At 40.5% G+C, this 11,448-nt stretch overlaps 1 non-coding gene and 1 pseudogene across 1 annotated transcript; one reads left to right on the top strand and one right to left on the bottom strand.

Annotated features, from left to right (window-relative positions):
* The first annotated feature begins 131 nt into the window (after window positions 1-131).
* LOC136550105 (uncharacterized) lies at window positions 132-10,761 on the top strand (annotated as a pseudogene).
* A 116-nt stretch (window positions 10,762-10,877) lies between these two features.
* Window positions 10,878-10,949, bottom strand: TRNAT-CGU (transfer RNA threonine (anticodon CGU)). The gene has a single exon. It is a non-coding gene; the product is annotated as a tRNA-Thr (tRNA).
* Window positions 10,950-11,448: the final 499 nt, after the last annotated feature.

The raw sequence follows: 11,448 nt of genomic DNA, 5'->3' as shown, positions 1-11,448 counted from the left end.
ATTGTGCCAAGAACACAAACCCATCTCGCGGCACGATTTCTGGTGGCGCGCGACGACATTTCGAGCACTTCTGCTTCGCATTCCCCCCCCCCCCCCCCCCCCCCCCCCCCCCCCCCCCAATTCCTCCCGCCCAAAGCCCCAAACCACCACCACCCAAATCCTCTCTGCCACCCGCCGATGGGCGGCGCCGCCATGGCCGATGACGACGACTTCGCCTCGCCACCGCCCGCCCCGCGCGCGCGGGCGGAAGGAGGAGGCGGAGGCGTGTACCAGGTGGGCGGCGTGCCGGTGGAGTTCCCATACAAGCCCTACGGGACGCAGCTGCCGTTCATGGGGCGGGTCATCGCCACGCTCGACCGTGCGCGGCGGCAGGGGCGCTCCCACGCGCTCCTCGAGTCGCCCACAGGCACCGGCAAGTTGCTCTCCCTCCTCTGCTCCGCGCTCGCCTGGCAGCGGCACTACCCGCTCCGCTCCGCTCCCGCCCCCGCCCCCGCCCCCGATCCACTCCTCCACGGCGGAGGATTCGTCCCCGATGATACCCAGCCGCAGGCGACGCCAGGTCCGCCCCGCCCTCCCTTCCCTATTGTATCGTTCGGGGGTTCTTGGACCAAGAACTGCTCTTCTTGGTATCTGTGGCTTGTCGTTTGCTCATTTTGCCTTTTGGGCTTCTTGATTGTTTAGTCGTCCCGGAGAAGGCTGTCAAGAAGAAGAACGCCCCGACAATCTATTACGCGACGTAGGATCTCTGTCTATTAACTCGAATTGATGAGGGGATTGGATGATCTTGATTGATTTATTCGTTTCTTGTGTTTCTGAAGGAGGACGCACGCGCAGATAAGCCATGTTGTCCGGGAGTACCGCAAGACGTCGTACCGAGTGCGCATGGCCATCTTGGTAACGCCTATTTCCATCTGAATTTATTTATTTTATTTCTTGCCTCATTCTCTGGTAAGAAAGAGAACTCATCATCCAATTAGAGTAGCAGAGGCAAATAAAATTAAGACTACTGCTTAGAATCCGTACTCTGGCAATGCAGGCCTCAAGGAAGCACTACTGTGTCAATAAGTTTGCTTGCGCGAGCGACAACATTGATGAGCAATGGTACTGTACACAACAGATTAGCTCGTACAAAGCTCTTGCATTGTCATTGCTAACCGAACTTCTAATTGAACTTCCCTCATCAGCAAGTCGCTGCTAGACAAGATGGTTCAAGGTTGCCCAGAATTCAAGTGAGGTTTCCTATCTTTTCAACGTCAGAACATATAATTAGCCAGGAGAGCATCTTTTTATCTTGGAATTTTAATGCAATCAGTTAAAACTTGCAGGAATGCTCAGAAACTAAGTCGGCATCCATCCCTTCAGATTGGTGGCTGCTATGAAGTTCACGATATTGAGGATCTTGTCAGAGTTGGACAGAAAGCAAAGGGTACATAAATATCTTTTATTTGCACTTGTTTCCTCCTAAGGATAGTCTGGCTCTGATCTGGTCACTGCTGGTACCTAATCCCCTCCGTCCCATAGAAAGAGTCGCTATGGGACTCGTGCTGGTCAAGCTTTCTTAAGTTTGACTAGGGTCTATGGAAAATGTTAGCAACATTTTTATCTCTAAATAAGTTTATTATGAAAATATATTCAACGATCTATCTAATGATACTAATTATGTGTTATAAATATTAATATTTTCTTATATATATATATTTGATCAAAGTTAAAAATGTTTGACTTCTCGGGAAGCAAAAATGACACTTTTTATGTGACGGAGGAAGTATTCAATTATCTCTTTTCCTGTTATTGGCAGGATGCCCATATTTTGCTGCACAGCACATGGCAGAAGCAGCACAATTGGTTTTCTGCCCATATAAGCTACCTGATTAGTCCGGTTGTCAGGAGAGCAATGGACATCGATATCAGCGGTTCCATAATTATTCTTGATGAGGCACAGTAAGACTTCACTTCTAGGACTCTTTTCAGCTACCTGTTGATTTCCTTGTACTTCAATAGTTTTATCAATCAAGCTGAAATATTTTTTATGTGACCCTCATTATATCCATAGCAATTATAGTCTTGTGACATGGTGGAGCCTGAATTCCAATTATTTTTCTTCATATTGCGTCCTCTTTTGAAGGGCGGGCCTGGTGCAAGCGGTAGAGTCTTACCGCCTGTGAACGGAAGGTCCCGGGTTCGAGTCGCGGTCTCCTCGCATTGCACAGGTGAGGGTAAGGCTTGCCACTGACAGCCTTCCCCAGACCCCGCACAGAGCGGGAGCTCTCTGCACTGGGTACGCCCCTTTTTTATATTGCGTCCTCTTTTCTCAGCAACATAGAAGACATAGCACGTGATGCTGGCAGTGTTGACATCGATGAAGAATCACTTTGCTGTAAGTCAAATTCCATGATTGTTCAGTTAAAATTCATGTTTTGTTAAAATTTAAAACACATGCTAAAGCTAATTCACTATGGCAAAGTGTTGCAGGGAGAACTTCAAAACTTGGCCACTGATGAGGCTGTTGCAATGATATACCAACCCTTGCACGATATTATTCAGGTACTTCTACAAGAAGAGAAGAGAGTTAATTGCCCTGTTCTCCTCCAGAAAAAGGAAGGATAGTGTTAGTATTAATATTACTCTGAGAGCTAAGCTTTTAGTACTTCTGCAGGGTCTTATTGGTTGGATTGCTGAGCGGGAGGACAATCTGCATAATCATGAGTTCGGACATCCCGCTTCATAGTATGTAGTCTGAGACTCTTTTAGTTTCTTATATGATTTATTGATTACCATTTTAACTTCTCATCTTAAAAGAGAAGTGGTTGCCACTTCATCTTCCATACGTGTAGATGGTTAAACATAATGTAACGAAAAAATTATACAGTTTAACACTGCAATCTAGTCAACTACATTTCGAGAAATCAATCCATTGCTTGATCGTGCAACATAAGTTGATAAATTGACCTGTGGTTACTGGTTAGCCATGGCCATTAGATCGACTATCTTTAGCCTACTTGTTATCAAATGTTGAGCCATTACTTGCTTAGCAACATAAGTTGAAGCTAGCAACTTATCACTATTCATGTCTAATTGTTAATGTATTATCTAAAAGAAATAAAATTATTTCCTTGATATTAAAAAAACAAAATATTGGGTTTGCGAAATATATCCATGAACTTTTCGACCTGCGTAACCCATTAGAATCACTAAATGTTTACAATGCAGCATTGATGTTTTTCATACCATCAGTGTACTTAACCTTTTGTAATCATCAGTTGGACTGGTGAAAAGGACAATGGAATGAACTTCAGCGGGCTGGTATTTCTCCAATGTATTTCCCTGGTATTGCAAGAATGTGCAACAAAGGTGCTTTTTATATCACAGTGCAGTTGCATATATTGATCTTTTATGTGGCTGTGAAACATTCAGATTTTCAACTTCCTTCTTGCTTTAGGCGATTAAAGCTGCTTCAGATACTGAATCAGATGGATCACACTTAAGTGGTGGTCGTGCTATGACACTAGAGAGTAAGCAGTAGAGTGGTGATTACTTTATTTAATTCAATCTTGAATACACTTAATAACCCAGTGATGTTATACAATCTTTTGCAGGTCTATTCTCTTCGTTGAGTTACTTTTTTGGTCAGAAAGGGCTGTAATTCGTGTGATTATCAGCTTGCTTTGCAGCGTTTTGTTAAAAAGGAAGGTAGCAAGCTTGTTTATCCTTTAGAAAAAAGCATAGTTCCTGTTATAAGTTTTTCCTGTTAACATGGAAGTAGAATAACAGAACATTTGTGAATATATTCAATCCTCTAGATCTTACAGCTTAGATCCTGCAATTGAACCATTAGTGGTACACTGGTACTGTTCTTGAAGTCAAGAACTTGGTTGCTGATTTAATGTGATAAAGTTGTGTATATGCTTGGATATCCAACAAGCTCTATTCCATTTTTAAATTCAAGGAGCAATTTGTGTAATTTCATCATATGAACCATTTACAGGCAATGATGAAATTTCTTCAAGATGCACAATGAGTTTGTGGTGTCTCAATCCTGCTGTTGTTTTTCAAGAAATTGCAGATCGAACTCTTTCGGTAATTCTGACTTCTGGGTAAGTCTGGATGGTCCTTTTCTCGCTTATCAATAAGCTGGTAAAATGGCCCTGTTAAGCAGCAGATATCTAATTAGATGGTGAATGTGAAATTTAGAAGGACAAAAAAACATGTAAGAGGAACTAGACATGCCTGCCGGTAGCTAGTCTGAATATGTCAATTCTTTGAACTGCACATTGGTTTGGAACTGTATAACTGAACATTTCATTTCTTTTGTTCTTGGGAGAGGGGACCAAATAGGCAGTGACTGTCAGTAACGGCCCTACGTAAGGCTTTTTTTGGACCGAGATAGAAGTCAGGCTGCTGATGTAGATGGCTTGCATGTCAAGATAGAAGTCTAGTAGGGTTTAGGATTATAAGATATATAGATATAAAAAATGTTTTCAGTACCTGGTAGGCACATGGTCCAACTGATATAGGTAACTAAAAAGTCATTATGTTATGCAACTTTTGAGGTTCTTATAAATTGCCTTGCTAAGTCTCTCCAGTGTCAGATAATTTACAGCTCTGAAAGACTGACACTACATGTATCTGCAGAACACTTTCACCAATGGGTTCTTTTACATCTGAACTTGGTGTCCAGTTTGAGGCTTGCATGGAAGCTCCTCATGTAATTAATGCTGATTTCTAGGTACGTATGTTGCTAGTTGTCCGCTGTATCATGTCATAACCGCATGGTGATGGATTTGTATTATTGGGCGTTGAGTAGAGGGAATCAAGATAATACTGTGTTTCTTGATTCTGAAATTCAAAATATTTATTTGGTGACAGAGTAATTGGTCAAAACCGGGATACTGATTTTTTTTGCTGCAAATAGACACTAGTTCACTTTTGTACAATGCAAAATCTGTGCATAAAGTATTTGAAACTCACCATTGGAAGTGAGGATTTCCTATCTCACCTAAAGGGAAAGAAGAGAGGTGTAATTTGTATCTGCAAGCTTTATCTGATGGCATATTTTGGCATGCCAATGTACCAATATGTAATTACATGAAGTGCTTTAGTAAAATTACATTATTGAGATAATATGCATGGCTTGAACTTGATATGCAGCTACTATATATATATATCACAATTTGAACTCGAAAATTCTGTTTAGAGCTGGTTTATTAGCCTCAGGGCCAGGTCCTGAGGGTTTGAGGGCCTAGAGCGAAATCAAAGACGAAGGCCCCTTAAAAATTGAAATAAAGGGAAAAATATGCATATGAAATGTTACCAATAAACACATCTAAAATTATCAAGCAATTTAATATTTACAGGTAAAAAATGATTATGTAATTTTGTGCGCCAATCTGTACGTGCAGGGGATCGATCACGGTGTTTTAGTTTGGTATTTAACATATTCTCATTCTGTCTTAAAATAAACACACATCACGCTTCTCAGAGAGTCAAACTCTTTTAAATTTAACTATAAAATAATATCAATATTTGTATCTTAAAATAGTTTATTATAAATATATTATGCACAACTAATGTAATAATGCTTATTGCACATAATAAATATTAGTATTATTGTGTATATATATTTGATCAAACTTAAAAATATTTGACTCCTTGATTAATAGGGTATGTACTTATTTTAGGATGGATGAAGTAACAAATAGTGAGACTGAGTAAACGATAAAAGGTACTACATTTCAAATTATAAGACATTTTAGCTTTTTTAGATTCATAACTTTTGCTATGCACCTAGATATATTATGTCTAGATACATAGTAAAAGGTATGAATATAGAATTGCCAAAACGTCTTATAATGTGGGACAGAGGAAGTAGGAATTAATAGTCTATTGACAAAGTCACGTGGATCACGTCATGTTGCACAAGCACATGTATAGAAGCTGAGATTATACAAGTATAGGCTACAACTTGAGCATTAAGTGAAACGATGCCACAAGGTTGAACGTGTCGCAAATTAAACCGGCAACGTGCCTGACAGCCAAACCAACGCTGCCTTTAGATTCCTGGGAGGGCCCCAAGGATCCGAGGGCCCAGCGCGGGGGCACTGCTCGACCCCCACCAGGACCTGGCCTGATTAGCCTTGCTGTCCTTATGGTAATTTGTAGCCTCTCTAAAGACTTGTGAATTGATTCTCATTTTCATCAGTTTAAAGACTGGTTAATTTGTCCCTCATACTGCCAGCGTACCCCAGTGCAGAGAGCTCCCGCGCTGTGCGGGGTTTAGGGAAGGGTGTTAGTGGCAAGCCTTACCCTCGCCTGTGCAATGCGAGGAGACCGCGACTCGAACTCGGGACCTTCCGGTCATAGGCGGTAAGACTCTACCGCTTGCACCAGGCCCGCCCTTCATACTGCCAGCAAAGAAAATAATTTTCCTAATGAGCTCTAACCCTTAGTTTGTTTAGGACCTGGATATGGAGTTATGAACCTTTTGTGGTTAGAAGAACATTAGCAAATATAACCTATGCCAAACAGTAGCTATTACTTGCATTTTTTAAGTCTATCTTGGCTTTGCAGGTTTTTGCAGCTGTGCTATCGTCTGGTCCAACAAGGCAAATATTGAATGCTAGCTATAAAACTGCGGACAATTCATCTTTCCAGGTAACTTTTCATTGAATTATATATATGTTAGGAACCCTAATTTAAAAATATTATTCTATTTTTACAGTGTTTTATTTTTTCCCCCGTTTTGACATAGGATGAACTTGGAGCTTCACTAGAGGAAATATGCAGAATTGTGCCTGGTGGTGCTCTAGTGTTTTTTCCTAGCTACAAGTTGTTGGACAAATTGCAAGTGCGCTGGTCTCAGACAGGTCAATGGGCACGGCTTAATGCTCAAAAACATGTGTTTGTTGGTAAGATCTTTTGAAGCATTTCAAAATGCCATTTCACTAATTATAGAAGACAGTATTATGTCCATGTTCAATTTTCTGTGTTCTTTATTCAAAACTTATTTGTTTCAGAGCCTAAGGGAAGTAGTGAGGAACTCGATCCTGTTTTAAAAGGGTACTATGATGCAATCCTTGGTAAGGCTCCTGTCAAGAAAGCCAGAGGTGGTTCAAAACAAATAGTGAAGAATCGAGTGACAAAAAAATCGTCACAGGAATCAGCGAAAGCAGGAGCTGCTCTTCTTGCAGTTTGCCGTGGGAAGGTGCTATTTTATTACTAAATGTTTATATTAATTTATGCACATGTTTAAACCCTACTTTAAATTTCTTATGCATAATGTTGTGTGTATGCCAGCTACCATTAGCTTATGTTTTGCTGGCTCCTGATTTTATTTCTAGGTATCTGAAGGGATTGACTTCGCTGATGACAATGCTAGAGTTGTGGTATCCTTTGTTTCCCTTTTTGATATTAAATTGTATGCTCTAGAAAGTTCAGTATCAAACACTTGGCCCTACTGGCATGTAGCATGATTGGTATACCTGTTCTGATGTAATACAATAAATGATTTTGATATTCATCTGTTTCCTTAACCAGACATAAGGTCATTGTTGGAATTCCTTTTCCAAATATGTAAGTTTGTTTCCTTTCTTTTTTTTCTGTTTTAGTAAATAAATCCAATGTGTTTTTCTTTGTTTAGATACTAACATTGATTCAACATGGATCAGAAATGATGTTCAAGTAAAGCTGAAAAAGAGATATAATGATTCATACAAATCATCAAAGCATTTGTTGAGTGGGAGTGAATGGTACTGTCATCAGGCATTTCGTGCTTTAAATCAAGCTGCAGGTATTTAGCTATTGACTTACCTGTCAGGCATCGCCTGTGGCTAAGCTATTGGCAATGGCTAACTGTTGTCCTTGTCTTCTGTAGGTCATTGCATTCGTCATAAATCTGACTATGGAGGCATAATTCTGATTGGTATGTTATTCAGTTATCCACTCCCAACCATTTGCATGTCTAGAGAGAAAATTGATACGTAAAGTTTTGGTATTTTATTGATATAACTGTTTAGAAGTGAAATGGTTTAGTGCTCCTCTTTTTAGAAAATAGAGTGTGTGGTTTTCATTTTTAATTCCCATGTATATGGTGTACAGATGAGCGATATCAGGAAGGCAGAAATGTTGCCTACATCTCCAAATGGCTTCGGAATGCAATCAAGAAGTATGATAGCTTCCAGGAGACAATGGCTGAGTTGCAAAAGTTCTTTCAGAATGCTGAGGTATTGCTCTTTTTACACATTTGATTTTCTAAATGTGGTTGGGCTTCTCTAAATGCATGGTACCGCTTCAGGAAAAAATAAAAATCAAAGATTGTGGCATCTTCCCCAAGGTTAAGTTGGATAGCGAAGCACCTCAATCTCTCAGTGATGATAAAAGAAAGTTGCCGTGGCCAGAATTGAGTTCCTCAAACCACTCAGTATCACAATGTAATCAGAAGGTAAAGACTGAATGTCTTAGTCAGAGAGTTCCAAACACTGATGGTGTGGCGGTAGACCAAAAAGTTATGGGTATGTGTTATACATCGCCAGAAGTATCGAAAATCTCTTTGAGATCTTCTGTTTTAGTAAAGAAAGAAAACTCTTCATCACCTGAAAGTCTTCCAATGTCATATCCATTACCTCCCTGCAAAATTCAATCTGATTTCGAAGGTGTAGCCAATACTGGAGCAAATTATGGAGTCAAAACAGAAGTTATAAATTTGGAGGATGATGATTTTAAACCTCGGTAATTTTAACATTTTTCAGGCATTCTTTTTCCTACTATTGTATCATCATTTGTTTTTCTTTAAATAGGTGTCTTCACATGCACAGGTATGCAGAGATCACTATCTTAAATCCATTAAAAGACAGGTCACGGACAACCTACTCTTGTTGAGGAAACTTCTGCAGCGACTCCAATAGCTAGTCCCAGCAACTATTCTGAGGTAAACACCTCAGTACGGATCAACAATGGAGATCAGATTGTAGACATGCCCATTTCGCTTTTTTCAACAAATAGAAATATTTCTTCTCTGTCCACACTAGCAGCTACTCCTGAAAGAACCACCGACAAAGACTGTCATGAGTCTTTGATCAACAGAAGTGTAAATTCTCACTGCGAGAAAAAGAGAAGGTTGAGCTCCCCAATGAGCTGTTGTACTTACACAATGCGTTCTAGTTCTCCAAGCAAATCATTCTGCCACACTGGTTCTGCTATGCCTGGGGATGTGAATATAAATTCTGAATTGTGTTGTAAAAATATAGGATTGTCCAGGTGTGAAAATGTCAAGCTTGAAAGAAATTACAAGCCAGAAGAGGTTTCAGCAAAGAAGTCTATGCAGAAGAAACTTCTTATAAGTTGCATTAGATGCAAAACAGCTCTTGGGTTAGAAGATGAGGTTTTTTGTTACTTGTACACAATCTTCTTCGTCGAAATTGTACTTGGCATATCTTTTGAGACATGGGCTGTCAGCTGCTGGCTTTCCTGGAGGATGATTTTTCGGCATCAACACCAGCAGAGGTACAAGTAGTGGAGTGCGAAGCTTCTTCACTCAACCAAAATATATTTGGCAAATTCAGAAACCAGGGCCATGTTTGGTCTGCAAAGGATGGATGTGTGTACAATGCAATGACTTGTACTTTCTGCTCTTCTGAAAACAAATGTGCCATGGTCCTCGGCGTGCAAGTTCTTGCAACTGATAAGCTAAATCAACAATTGGTGGAAAAGGTAGTTTGCTTATCTGGATGCATATTTGTAGTTTATTACTGCTACTGTTACCTTAGCTTAATTGCTGCCTCTTCAAATGAAGGTGCTCTTGTTCAGTGATCGTTTGGGTGTCCAGTCTGAGCCATCAAAGGGACAGGTATGGGTGTTAATCTGTTGTAGGACTAATATGATGGGATACACTTAGAAAACTAGAAAAACATAATGGGTCTATCTACTTTCATATGAAGATTTCAAGAACTCGGAGAGATGCTAGTAACTCCATCTCCCCTCGATCGTCATCGGTGATCGACCTTGAGTCCTCGACTGTAGCATTTTGTTTTTATTTGGTAATAATTGTCCAATCGTTGACTAATTAGGCTCAAAACGTTCGTTTCGCAAAGTACAACCAAACTGTGCAATTAGTTTTTGATTTTGTCAATATTTAGTACTCCATGCATGTACCGCAAGTTTGATGTGACGGGAAATCTTTTTTTTTTGCATAGTGCCAAATTCTGGAATTTGGGGCAACTAAACATGGCCTAAAGAAGGATCCTGTGGCGCTGAACTCAAGAAGGTCTAAGGTCAGTTGCCTGCTGCCACTGCTGTTATCTTTTGCCGTTCTGCTTGTGATCACTTTCCCAGAATTTCAAGTCTAATCAGGTTCGCATGATCCTCATGTTGCATCAACACAGTAGACTTCTCATCAGAGTATAATTGACAATACTCCAATTTTTCGGCCCTTGGATTTTCTGTGGAGCAGCTTAGGTTACCTGCCTCGAACAGATCCACAACTGGTACATAATTTGATGTAGAGCTCATGAGACGATGGTGATCTTTGCCGTGAAGCATTGGGAAGAACTTTGTTCTGTGAGACATGGCATGCGGGGAGGAGACGCAGATGTCACGTCGCCATGGAGATTCATAGTTTCAAACATCCACATGGATTAGAGAAGTTCCCTGAGCTGAAGTGGGGTGTAAAACGCATGGCCTGGCAGTAGGAAACTAGGATGTTGATGTGTGTGTGTGTATCCATTTACAGTTCTTGATGCGTCCCATTGTCTATTAGAACAGTTTTTGCGTTCTGAAATTTCGCATCCGTGACTGAGCACCCAAAATGGTCATCACGCCGAGGCAAAGGACTAGCCTAATACAGTGAACAAAAACATAAATAAAAAATAAAATAGAACAAAAAGAGCTCCCGGCGAGGATCGAACTCGCGACCTTTCGCTTACGAAGCGAACGCACTACCACTATGCTACGGAAGCACTTTTTGTTACATGAAAATATAATGCATTTACAATGGATATCTCTGACAGACAATTATACATTCATACAATAGTTTTTTTTTTTTTGTAACACAAACTTTGACGTTATTAGATTCTTATTCGAACATATACACCTATATATGATTTAAAAATATCATACTAAGAAATCATTGGTCAAAGACTTGTCAAGATACGCCTGCCCAAACCGAGCGAGAACGCTGGGTGCGGTGCAGAAGCTGGAGAAAAGCCACGTGATGCCACGTCATTCAGCATTTGCCTTTTCTCCAAATATGACGAGTTCATGCCAATAATTTCTCAAAGGCAACGCTTGTGTCCACTGTCTATGTACAGTCACACTCCAAGAGATGCATCGTGCCGGTCCTATGATCGTGGTCGCCACCGTTGACGAGCTAACGGACCTCGTGCATAAGGCCATGCATGATCCATTACACTCTGCAGCTCCCGTAGACTAGTAGGGATATTATTCATCAGCACAAAC

Source organism: Miscanthus floridulus, chromosome 4 (genome assembly GCF_019320115.1).
Source record: "Miscanthus floridulus cultivar M001 chromosome 4, ASM1932011v1, whole genome shotgun sequence".
Lineage (NCBI taxonomy): Eukaryota > Viridiplantae > Streptophyta > Magnoliopsida > Poales > Poaceae > Miscanthus > Miscanthus floridulus.
Note: the sequence above shows the minus strand (reverse complement) of the source record. Positions and strands in the feature narration are given on the sequence as shown.